Source organism: Oreochromis aureus, linkage group 18 (assembly GCF_013358895.1).
Source record: "Oreochromis aureus strain Israel breed Guangdong linkage group 18, ZZ_aureus, whole genome shotgun sequence".
NCBI lineage: Eukaryota > Metazoa > Chordata > Actinopteri > Cichliformes > Cichlidae > Oreochromis > Oreochromis aureus.
The window spans coordinates 4,882,725-4,896,301 of NC_052959.1; the positions used below are offsets into that span (position 1 = coordinate 4,882,725).

General features: G+C 39.0%; 1 protein-coding gene across 6 annotated transcripts in view; it reads left to right on the forward strand.

Annotated features, from left to right (window-relative positions):
- Positions 1–13,577, forward strand: part of astn1 (astrotactin 1) — a 417,314-nt gene that overhangs the window by 345,148 nt on the left and 58,589 nt on the right. The gene's annotated exons all lie outside the window — the stretch shown is intronic.

Below are 13,577 nucleotides of genomic sequence, written 5' to 3' on the forward strand. Positions count from 1 at the left end.
GAGGCGACTGCTGTTGTGATTTGGCACCATATAAATCAAATTCAAATTGAATAGAACTGACAATGTCTTTAGTCTCAGCCAGTTATTAGAGGGCACTTTCTCTGGGATGTATAATAGCTTTAAAATTGATTGGTGGGTATTTGCTTAAATACTTTTTGTACATTGTTTTTATACACTCTTTTTAGACATATGAGACTACCCCTGCTGCTTTTGGCTGATCATTGTCAGATGCCAAGTTGTGTGTTTAAATTCACTGCAGAGTCGCTGTCCTCATACAAGATGCAAGTTGGAAATGTAGGCATGTTGAATAAAAATTGTTTTTTGATGTTCCAACATTGTAACTTATGTGCATCCAGTAGGAACAGTGATACTGGCTGCACTACCTTTAATCCACTGTGATCTATTTTTATTTTTAATGATAATCTAACACACCCAAAAAATTATTCACTTTATTTTTAATAAAAGAACTTCTTGCTTGTTTCTAAAACCTTCGATTAGGGTTAGGGCCATCACTAATGACCACTTAGACCTGAGAGGTTTAAGAAAGTGAAGCTGATGAACTAATTAAGACAGCATACTTTGGATTTCAGCATTCATGAAGGAGATGTCACTAATGGGTCTGTCAGGCCACGGTCAGCAGCCTCAGTGCACACTCAGACAAACAGTGTCTGCTAACACGCAGCGCGTACTGCTTTAAACATAAAGGCTCAGTAAGCCTCGTCAGATACCTTGTAGATAACATCTATGTGTGCGTTTGAATATATGGTTATGTAAGCTGGATGAGCAGGATAGTGCTGACCAAAGGCCTTGCCCAGCTAAGCTTGACTATGAAAGCCTGCAAAGGTAAAAAGGGTGCTGGGGCGAGGTAATGCTGCAGATGTGTTGTCGCATTAAAGAGATATTGAACTTTACTTTGTGAGCTTTCCTGACTATGACGTAAAAACAGATATTTCCATCTTCTTTATCCATTGATCCATCCCTGAGCATAGGGAATAGAGGTTTTTTTGCAAGCCATGCATGCCAAAATGGGTCTTATGTCTATTTGAAATACCCTTTAGACCGGTCTTTATCACAAGTCGATATGCCAGCGTTGCTATCAAAAGCAAAAATCGTGTTTGTGATATATTTTCCTCCACTTCAGTTTCGTTTTTGCACATATTAAAATAGCTGTAAGTGCAGGTGGTGGGGAAAATCTCACGTCCAGAGAGTGATAAAATCCTTTTTTTTTCTTCACCAGGTACAGTCTTAAAGTCATCACAGAAACTAGGACACCGCTTTTTCTATGATGACACAATCACTAACATTTTTATACCTTCCTTTACACTGTGTGAATAAAAGCCTGAGGGTCATTTTCCAATAATGTGTGTCTGAAAAGCCATAATCATAAATACGTTTAATGGAATATTTTGTCCTTTGATGTGGACACAGATGTTTGATACTGATTTTCCTATTGAACATGATAATGAGAGGAACCAAATTCATCCTGCTTCAGTACAAAGGAGTAATAAGGGATGTGGAGGTGAACTGAGGATCTATTTTTTGCAGTTACCTGAACCATCTGGTTCCATAATAGTGTTGCGTATTATAGAGTTAGATAAATTGTCGTCGAGCCATCCATCAGTTTCAGATTGACAGAGTTGCTTTCTCATTTCTCGCAACATTTTTGTGCAACACTTTAGAATAACTACACACTGTTAAGCATTCATAAGGTATTAGTCGATTCATGAGTTATAAAGCATTATTCCTTCTTATTATGTTATTTATAACCATTAGGCATAACTTGGCTTAATCTTGCTTAATAGGCTCATAGATAACATGTTTTAATGGCAGCATTTTTATACTTTATGAATGATGGGTTCAAACTATTGAATTTTCAATATATTGAAGTTAAAGTAGCCTATGAATTAAGCTCCGTGTGTCTCATCTTGCAATAAATATTTGTATGTTCTGTGTCACACTGTGCTCCGTCTGTTACTTTCTGTTGAGCTGTCGCTTTCTTTCTAACTTTCACACACACACACACACACACACACACACACACACACACTCTCTGATTAACGAATTAAGAGAAAGTCAAGCTTCAGAAACGAAACACCAACTGATCCACCCCCACACTGTCTAAATTAACCATTACAGTATGAAATAAGCATTATAAAAAACTCAATTAATACACAATTACCTGATTTCATAATCTGCATATGTTTAAATGTGTTCTTAATCATTTACACAGACTTTCTTAATGCTAACATGTCTGTAGTTGGTTTAATAGTTTATTTAGAGATTGTTAATCCATCATTTATCATTTAACCAACACTAAACCATTTAAATCCATGTTTATAAATGACATAGTAAGGAAGAGCCTTTATAAATGATGAATCAAGTATTAACTAATTAACGTATTGAAGCTTAATAGTGTTGTTAATGCAAAGTTTTACCCATCTAATGATCTACTACTAAAACAGGTTAGTATAATCACCACATAAAGTCTGTAACTCAGACAAAACCATTCGTTTATTTGTCAAAATGCAGTTTTTACATCAGGGAAAAAGTCACTGCCATTATTCCTTTGACATTGTTTAATCCTAGTTGATGTTTTTTGTGCTGAATATTTAGCTCTTCTGTCAGCCTCACAGCAGATTTTAGAAATGCTTCTAGTTTCCTGACAATCTCGCCCTACATTTTCTCACTGACGCTGAATATCTGCAGACTTTTATTATTCTGAGGATAACTGGTATCGTGTATCAGAGTGAATATGTTTCAGATATTTATTTTTTTTGCATGCATTTGCAGTTGAAAAGTAGTTTTCTTCCGATGTTTCCACAAAAGGGTAAACGGCAGCTACAGTAACATCAAACGAATGTGAATTTACACAACGCTACACAGAACAGAACCAAAAAGCACAGGGCTGCTGTGTGAACATTTATTACAGTAACAAAACGGTGCTGCGAATTACTGCCGAGCCTCTCACTCTGTTTGGCCAAAGGTTCCCATCAACTTCACACATAATGCCCTCTATTGCAATGTAACGGGAACAGAAGTAGCATATGGGACCATCCATTCTGTGCACTCTTCTGGCTTCTGCACTGCAACACTGTCCTTACTCTTATAGCCGAGGTGTTTAACTGAGCAGCTTCTTCATGTTCACAGATTGCTGCAACTCTGCTGTGCTTATGTGCTAAAAAAGGTTTCACTCATGATTTGTACCTGTGTGCTCGGTAGAGTTTGACAGTTAGATGGACTATAATGCATGTGAAGATTACACAGTGAAACAATGCAAGTGTATTTTGGAAAGCTAACTCATTTAACTGGAAGAAATATTATCTCTTTGCCTTAAAAAGGCATATTAAAAAAAATAACAGTAGGCCACTCTGTTTATTTGTTTGTTTAAATTCCAAGAGTATTTGAAAAGAATGACAACAACTGGGAGAAACAGAAATTTAAGATCCTGAAAACTTTGTTTCGAAGGCCTGATTAGATTTAACTTATGTAGCTTTAAACATAGGCAGCCATAAATTACATCACCTTTTCCCAGCCAGAAAAAGAAGTGCTCTCGTATGATCCTGAACTGAAAAACTGATGATATCAGAATTGTTTTTTTTAATTGTGTCTGGTTTTACAGCTGGTTTTATGTGTGTGCAGCACAATGCAGAACTATAAAACAGGATCATTCCTTTCTTTAAGAGTAGCTCTGCCAGTTCAGATGCCACAGTGATGAGCTCAGAAGATCGTTTAGCATATTCGGCCTGCAGCAAACACACTGGACCTCCTGATGGTGTGCAACGCATCAGTCAGCTCCGCTCACATATAAAGGTCCTGCCAAATGTCGAGTGTATCCTCGTGAGAAAATCTGATGGAAACTTGAAAACATTCAAGAAATGTTACACTGCAGGAAAAGAATAATCATTTTAGTTGTCTGTGTTTTCTTTTTCCTGGTATATTGTATATATTCTAACACGAATACATCTGGGAACTAATATAGTTACAGCCTATCAGGATAAATAGCAACTCTATATGACTCCTTATGGTGCGGTTTTAGAATTATAAACAAGTTACAATATGCAGCGTACAGAACTGTTGCTGCTTTTTGAGTGTCCATTGCGCAGCAGTAAACGGGTTAATAATTGCAGGCAGATGATTGAGGAAATTACTATAGGCTGTTTCTTCAGCTGCATTCTTTCTTTATTACTGAGTGTTTAATGTGAGTAGAGATGAATTCCAGGTTAATGGGCTCTTACCACAGCACATGAATGATTTGTAAACTGGGGAAATGTGACTGTCTGCAGGTCAGCGAGTTAGCAGCAGGAATTCAGCATCTTGCAGTGGTTCGCTTCACATTAATGGTGACCTCTCTAATTGTCAAGTCATGGAGTTACTTCCTGAATTTGAAGGATCATATACGTGCGCACATGTAAAATAACACGCTGTGTGATGCTTTGAGTTGATTCCATGCGGCGTGGGTGACACGAATTCACATGGGAGTTCAAGTGTTGCAACGCTGCACAGCACACGTACGCATGATGATAACGCACGTCCACCCACGCTACTTGCACTCGCATCTCTATTTGTGTCACTCATTTCAACGTATCACTTTTCCATCCTCCAAATTCGCACTGTTTGCACTCATCCATCCCTTTTCTGGCAAATGCACTGACAAACAAATGCCTTCCCTCTGCCACCCTCTTTTGCTCATATCCTCCGTGCAGAAACAATCGCACTGGATCTCTCTCAGCGTGGCTCCGCAGCCGAGGAAACCTTCCACACTTTTTATTTGCAATTTGCTTTAGTTTGGATACTGGCGGAGCGTCGCCCTGTTACCGTGAATTATCAGGTACAAGCTGCACGTGTGTACCAGGGACGGTGTTTGAGCGTGTTCACGAGCATATGCACATCAGAGAAGATTTGTCTGTCACACAGATTTGGCTAAGCGCTCTGATGTATTCCACTTCACAGGTTGGGAGTTTAGAATGTATCACACAGACAGACACACAGAATACCTACTGTATTGTTTATCTGCGTTTCCTCTTTGCCGCCTCTAATTCCATTTATCATTTTTCTCCATACAAGAGGCATGATCCCTCCAAAACTCCCCCATATTTAATGCTTTTTCCTTTTTTTCCCATCTCACGGCTTTTCCATTTACTAAGCTACTGCCAGCTTTAATTTCCAACATTCTCGGATCGGCAGAAGCGCTCATGATTACGTTCCTTAACCATACAACGTTCATCTCAGCCAGACGCATTTAAAAGGTTGGGTATGATTTGCCCTCTTTTTGTCTGCTGAACAGTGGAGCATGCACATTGGTGTCTCCCATTTGCAGAATTTGCGAAGTGAGTGATCCGCTTGCATCATCTAGTGGCTGAAAGCTAGTACTTATTCCACAAAGGATGGAGGAGAGAGGAGTTCAGGCTGGGAAATGCCCGAGCCACAGAGGTGTCAAGTCAGACATTTAGTTTAAAAGCCTCTGTTAAAAATGAGGTTGATGGTGTCAGGAGCTAAAATCACGGCACTTTGATCACAAAGATGAATGGTGATTTAATGAGTCATCCTTTCACAAAGAGGGCTGATGAAAGGAGATATAATGGAGAGGATCTGTGGGCCCGCGAGAGACAGGAAATTAAGACTTTCAATCCAAAATTCTGAAAAATATTCACCCAAACAACATCTGAAGATTACATCCTTAAACAGCTCTTCATCCCTTTCTCTTCTCGTGTCGCTCTTTCTTGTCTTCTGTCTCATAACCATAAACATTTATAAACTTGAAAGTATATTTTTGTAAACAAGACGACTGACTTGAGTCAGTTAGTCGCAGATGAACAAGAATTATATCTCATCAGAGAGTGTAGGAGGAAGGGGTGGATGGAGTGGTATTATATGAATCTGAATAGCTCTGAGCTCCATCTGTTGTGTACTATAGAGATGAGTCATTCTGCCTAGTACAGCACGGGTCAAAGCAGCCTGAAATCTCCAGCTTCATAGTCGCACACATACAAACACAGACCCACAAATAAGCACGTCCACTAATACATGATTGAGTGAGTCTGCCATCGTGCATTTAGACTGTGTCTACAGTTTAGTCAAGCCTATTAAGCCTCAGCTGGTATCAGAGATTGGTTTTCAGACCACATCGATGCTTGGGACAAACATTCTGAAATGATAACGCAACAATGCTTCTGATAATATGCAGTAATAAAAGAAAACTCAAACATTAAACTCCAAAATAAGTGTTAAAGGACACTTACAGCGTTATGCTCATTTTTCAGCTCAAAAATCTTATTCGGAGAATCTAGTAGAGTTCAAAATAATCCTTTTTATCCTTTACTGCATCTTGGTGCAGCCCATTTATTCACACTTTGTCTGAAACACTTCTGTTCAGTTTTATATATATATTCACAACAACCACACCTCAAGGTGCGTTAATGTAAAGAGAACCTCAACGATCAGACAACCATGCATGAACAAGCCCTTGGCAACAGTGGGAGAACTATAGGTAAGAGTCAGAATTGCTTATGATTAAATGCAATGGTGGTGTATGAACACATAGAGAGTGAAAAGAGTGAAGGAGAAATTCCCCAGCACCCTAAGGCTATTGCAGCTTAACTAAGGCAGGGTTCAGGGTTCACCTGATCCATAAAAAGCAAAATCTGAACATTTTCTTAAGAGTAAAGAGGGTGTCTGTCTCCCAAATCCAAACTGGGAGCTTGTTCCACAGAGGAAGGGGCTGAAAGCGGAAGGCACAAGTAAGCCTGAGAGTGAGGCGCTCCACTAGGACAATGTGGAATATAAAACACTATAGGTCCCATTTACCTAGAACTTCTTTTTTCCTTTACCACTCCCAGATTAAAAAAAGAAAGAAAATCCACCTACAAACCGTCCCTCACCTTCAAACTAAAAACACAAACCTGATACACTGCTTCATATAGTTGCTGTGACTGCTCTACAAAATCAAAGAGGAACTGCAAATGTGTATTTTATCGCTTTAACACTGATGCTGACAAGATCAGGTATGCCATTATGCCAGACTAATCCTTACCTCCACGTAAAACTCACGCTAATGTCAGTGCTAAACCAGATGATGGATCATTCAAAAGGACAGCAATCCGTCAGTTTCTTCACACAAACTTTATTTGGCTACCTAAAGTTTTTACTTTAAACTGCATTCGAAAACATAATAGAAATATAATAAAAAATGGTACTACACGTAGTTTCCTTTATGTGCTCCCAACACTGGCTAAACCAAATATCAAGCTATGAAAAAGTCAGACGCACATAGGCTCGCAAAGGTACTGTGTTCTCTAACCCTGTGGTCAGAAGTAGACCACATTAGGTAGCGCCCTCCAAAATGTACACCCAAAATTGCATTTCTGTAGAGGCGCGGTAAAGGAGGAGGATATGAAGGCACTTTTTCTCTATTCTGTCTCGTCATCACTTTCCTTTGTGAGACATCTGACTGAGTTAAACATGGATTACTTTTAATGAGCTGTGTGTGTGTGTGTGTGTGTGTGTGTGTGTGTGTGTGTGTGTGTGTGTGTGTGTGTGTGTGTGTGTGTCTTTTCCCCAAGATGTATTCTCTTCAAAGCAATACACTGCTTGTAAAACAGTTTGTGTGTGTGTTCATGTGCATTGGTTGAAGTTGACAGCAGTTTAGATGCATGTGTGTGAAGGCACTTTCTAGATTGTGAGCTTGAGCTAAAGACTGCAAGAACAAAAGGCAAGAAAAAAAAGAGAAGTAGTGGAAATGGAAATGTAGAGGAGGTGCCAGAAAATGTGTGAGGAAAATGTGATCCGTTTTCTTGTTTTAGCAGAGAGATGCAGAGCAGGAATACAGTGCTTACAGCTTTTCCCTCACACCTACCGCACGTTGTGAAAAAGAGGTGTGATCATGGCATTTTGTCGGGTAAGAGAGTAAAAGGGGAACCACACAGAGGAGATATGGCAAGACGAGACAAAGAGACACTGAAACAGCAAGAAACATTAAGCATAAGTTCAAAGCGGAGCACTCTGCTGTCTTGTTTTTGTCTGTGCGACTGAAAAATACAGCATGCATATCAGATGGAATAACATCCATTTCTCACAGCTGCGAGCTGTAACTTACCTTTCAAAGCTGAGCATTATAGAGATGTTCATACAAAAGATACAACATTCTGTGCCTCTCAACATATCAAGACTATCCTTGCACTTTTTTGTACAAGTAGATTAATGCACACACATCTCTAAAATACATGCATTTGAAGGTCAGGCATTCATTTTCTCCTGTTAATTAGATTCGAGCCTTTGTGACTCTTGGTGTGATTGTGGAGAGCAAGGCCACTTATCAAGTAGGGCGTCTATGCTATGCATCAGACAAGCTTTAGCACACAAATTGGAATTCACAAAACAGTAAAGTAGCCCATCAAGACACAAGTAAACACTTACTGTGTAGTTATCAACTCGAGGAGTTTAACCTTCCACCAGCTCTCCAGCAGGGAAGCTGGGAAGCTGGGTGGGGGAGTCTAACAGTATGCATGTCAGAGACTCACTAAACAAACAAGTCAGGTTGTGTCTCTGTGTTGCAGTAGTATTATTATCGTTTCATATGCAAGACATTAGCAGTGATGTCCGTTTATGAGGAAAAACGCAATAAGTACCAAGTGGTGCTGGGGTGTGTTTTTTAGCAAAAAAGTCTTGTCGTTCAGCTAATGATTAACGCTTCTCTCCTTTGCTTGCCACAAACCTTAGCCATTTTTGCATTTGCTGTTTCATTTACTGACTACATGAGCTTAAAGTGATGTATCATATGCAGTATAAAGGAAAATATGATCTCTGGGAAGCGCTACTTTTTCCTTACTAGCCACAGTGTTGGGTTTAATGCATCCCAAAATAACATGTTACTTTAATCACGTTACATTTTTAAGTAATGTAACAAATTACATTAATAAATAGATTTATTACATTATAATTATAATTATGTTGTTCCTTATGTTACTCAGGTTGTTCAGTTGTCTGCATGATGGGTGTACAGAAAGAGAAAAGCATGAAACATGCCTTTTTCTCCTAATACACTTGGTGATATCGTTCATGTGGAGGGAGAAGGAAAATGTTGGAGCAGTCTGCAACTTCTGTGGATATGGACATTCCTTTTATTTTTATTACATAAAATGAAAATAATGCAATGATAAAGTGTAAACTACTTTTAAGATAAAATCAACTGTAACACTGACCCTTTGCAGGTGTTTGGACAAGTAGCAAGCTCAAAAAGCTTGCAAAGAACCCACGGTCAAAGTGTGCCACCCCAGCCCAGCAGCCAGAGGCTGATCTTCATCTGCTAACAAGTTCAACTGCTAACTTCATATTTGACATGTTCTTAAAACTGTTAGCTTTAAATAAAAAAAAAAGAGTGATTAATACTTCCTGCTGCAGTAACTAATTTTAGGCAGCATAGCGTTGTTCTGGAGCTTCTTCAATCGTCTATGTGGACTTGCGTCAATCTGGTGGGAGGAAGAGCTTCTCTCTTCCATCTAGAGCAATAAAGAGCAGGTATATCTGGTGACCAATATGAAATTGATTAAGTCAGAAGTAGCTTGAAAAGAGGAGCTGGGGAGGAGGTGGGTTGCAAAGCAGCTTGTAGATGTGCAGCGACAGTGGGCAGGCTGAAGCAGGTTACAGTAAAGAGTATGCCCTATTTACCAGCTGAGTCATCATCTGTGGCCTAACATTGAGTTCAGCTCCTGGTATTGCAGCTGAACTTCCCCTTGCCAAGGGGAAACCTCTGGAGCTGCCGATAGACTCTGTTTTATTACTCTGTGTTGTTTTTATGGTAAACTTGAATTTTTCTACCGAATTTTTTGAAAATCCATAAAATACTTTTATGGACAATTCTTCAAGCACATACTGTATGTACAACACTTACTATATCTGTTCTATATTTTTATTTCTTATGAAATCTGTAACGATGTAGAAAGGTCTTGGGGTGATAATATGCTGTTTATCTTGTCCATCAGGTGTCTTCAGGCCAGGCCGCTCATCCATTTTAATATGCCCCTTGGTCTCAGCTGACAGTGAACACTTCTGAAGTGAACCAAAACTAAACGGAACTAATCATTGCCAATTTTCTTTGCCCTAAAAGCCACCCGCCTGCCCTAATTTAACTGCCACATTTAATATCCGTCTGCCAGGAGGTGGCAAGTGAAGATAGAGTGATGGGAGCTGATTAGTAAGGCCGTTTGACAGGAATGGATTAAAGTTTGGTAGATTAGGAGCACAAGGACATCGATGTCTGTGGTATTATTCACATACGTAAACATGCAATGGTTCAGTGTTTGATTTTTCCTCAAAGTACTGCCTCCATTCATTTTCCCTTATCTCTCTATTTTTGTATTGATTTACTTCTACCCACGTACTTGTCCACAGTACAAACAAAAGCCTGATCCTCTATATTGCCTTTGATTAGTCAGGGGAACAGGATGCCTCTATTTTTTATTCATACACCATGCAGACATGCCTGTCAGGAGCCAGCATATGTGAACATTCAAAGTTTTATTTTGCATTCCTCTGACTCGGTCCTAAATCAGACCTCATTTACCTGCACGAGCCTCTGATTAGTAAGATTTACCTCATTGACCCAGTTACAAGGCATCAGAGCTGTATGTTAGCATTTCCACTGACATAAACATCGAAGATTCACAAACATACAACCAGACCTCGACAGATCTAGCTAAGTAACAGAGCTGCAATTAATACTGAACATGGAACGACCTGATCTGAAAGTAGAGATAAAACATTTGTCTTTAGACTGGAATAGTATGTATTTGTAGGTTGTTGATCCCACTGCTTCTGTTTGACACTTATTACAATTTTGATGTTTTTCTTCACATGTATGCAGTTTTGTCTGATAGTTAAAGGGCCAAGTTGTGCCATGGTCTGTTTTCCTGTCTCAACAGCAGCACCTTGTTGTTCAAGATCAAAGAAGAAGACTTGCAATAAGACAAGAAAGGTTTTCTTGAATCTTGAATCTTGAATCTTGAATCGTTGAATCTTTTGATGTTTTTCTGTATGTTGACTGTTACTCAAATGTCAGACCGTGTAATACTCAGAGAAACCGCAAAAAGCCCCCAAATTACATCTCAGACTTGGCTATAATGCATACCACCACATATGGAGAATACCGAACACAGCATATGAGCACAAACACCTCACACCAACTGTCAGCATGGTGTTGGGGAGGTAATAATTTGGACTTGACTTTTAGTCACAGGACCTGGCAGCTTGCAGTCACTGAGTTGACCATTTGTATAAAAAAAATATTCTAGAGTCAAATGTGAGGCCATCTGTCTAACAGCTAAAGCTTAGCTGAAACTGGGTCATGCAACAGGACAATGATCCCAAGCACACCTGCAAATCTACAGCAGAACGCCTGAAAAAAACTCCTGCAATGCTCCAGTCAAAGTCCAGACCTCAACCTGACTGAAATGTTGTGGCAGAACCAAACTAAAATGAACTGAGGCAACTTTGTAAAGGAGAGTGCATTCAAATTCCTCCACAATGACGGCTGATCAAGTCATAAAGAAACTGATGACTTCAAATCATTTTTTAATATTAGTGAATCAAGGAGTGTATTTTGTTCCTTTTCACGTGACTGTCTGTGTTTTTTCTTCCTTAAATCTCAACAATTCAGATGGTTTCAGACAAAATGAAATGTGCACTGTATATATTTCACAGATGTGTGGGACAATGTTATCAACTAGATGAGAAGTGCACCCATAAAAAAACAACCACTGGTTTGTTACTGTTGCACTTTCATTCTTAATCTCTTTGTATTTCGACTCAGGTGTACACACATAGAAGTCTATTTGCATAAGCGCATTCAAAGACAATCAGTCTAATTCTGCTTTTTGTATTTGACCGTTTTTTGTTCTGTTAACTGAAAGTGAGAGATGTTTTTGTAAAAGACCATTTTAATGGAATGGAATTGGTGAAAGAAAAAGTAAACACTAAGGGGGGGAAATTATTCATATTAGATAATCAGAAAATGGTCTTCCTTCTTGTTTTGCATGTGTGCTGGTCCCCGAGCTTATGTGCACACTTTTTCCCATCTTCCCATGGCTCATAAAATGGGTTGTATTCCATCAAAGGGAGCTCGCACAACAAGCTTATTCCCTAATTGGTGCTTGAGCTTTTAAATTGCCTGCGTTTGCTCACATCCAAGCAGTCCCCAAAATGCTAATATGAAAAATTCAGCCTTTTAAAGAACAAAAATATTGTCAAAGTTCTGCATTAAGCATGGCTCCCGCTCTCACTGCTCTCCTATTTCCTTTGCAAGCAGATAGCCCTCTCTGTTTGAGAGGAAATAACATTTAATGGGGAGTAATTGATTCATATATTTGCATAATACAAAAATTTCATTCAATAAACTTTTGCTATACTCTGCTGTATGTGTATTTTTCTCATTTACACAAATAAAACCCTATTACAATCTTAATCATAGTCAGTGGCAATTCTTGAGTCTGTTGGGGACCCAGGCAAACAAAATCACAGGGGGGCTCCTTGGGCCAGCATTCATCACAACGTTATAAATTTATGTCATAAATAATCTCATGCCAAAAAATAAATAAAAAAACAGTTCCATAAAACGACAGGTAAAACAGTCATCCTGAGCCCAAGTTTATTTCAGTAACAGTGCCCTACTGTTAGTTGGCTGCCGCTGTCCCAAAAGTGACTCTTGGCCGGCCGTGTACATTAACACGGTCACAGACAGCAGAGCTGGCCACAGTAGGCTGCTCTGTTAGCCAAGTTAGCTAATGTTACACATCAAGGTACACAAAAGGATGAAGGACTTCCATTTGGACATGAATTTTTTGTTCTGCTTAAAAGGAGTAAAAGCAATGTCGCTTCTAAGGTTGACAAATCACGTTTCATGATTTTTTCAGTAAATTTCCCAGAAAGACCGTCTGCCCTAAAGCAGCATCACTACTGGATTTAACTCAGCTTCATTATCTTGCATTATTCACTTTAGGAGATCTGTACTTGTTCTCGGTCAGTGTTTCAATCTGAACTCTGGGATCAGGGTGGATAGTCTCAGATCTATTTGTCTCAAAGGTTTGTCTGTCATTTCAAAAGAATGACAACAAAATGTTAGAAGGAATCTAGAAGCCTAGGTGGAACTGTAAATCTTTCTCTAATGATCAGGTGAAATAAATATGATTTTTAGATTTTCCCTCAATTATTCCATATTATCATTTGATGCTGGGATGCTCTTTAAACTCTTATTTACTTAATGATTTTGTATCCTCCTTTGCTTCAGCACTTTCATGGGAACCAGCTGGAGAATTAGGTCCAGTTTCATCTCAGTGTATCCAAATTCTAAAATAATGTTGTAAAAGTCTCCATCTGTAGATAGATAGATAGAAACTCAGCACAAAAAGTAAGGAAATGTGTGTTTGGCTGATTATTTCTTTGTTATAAAAATGCTTCTGGGCAATAAATCTTATACCGTTGGAAAGCCTGTTGACTTCACCTTAAATGGTGCTACATTTGTGGGTTGAGTAGGAAAGTTCAGCCCAAAGATAAAGAGCACTCATTTAGACTCTTATGTTATCTGATGA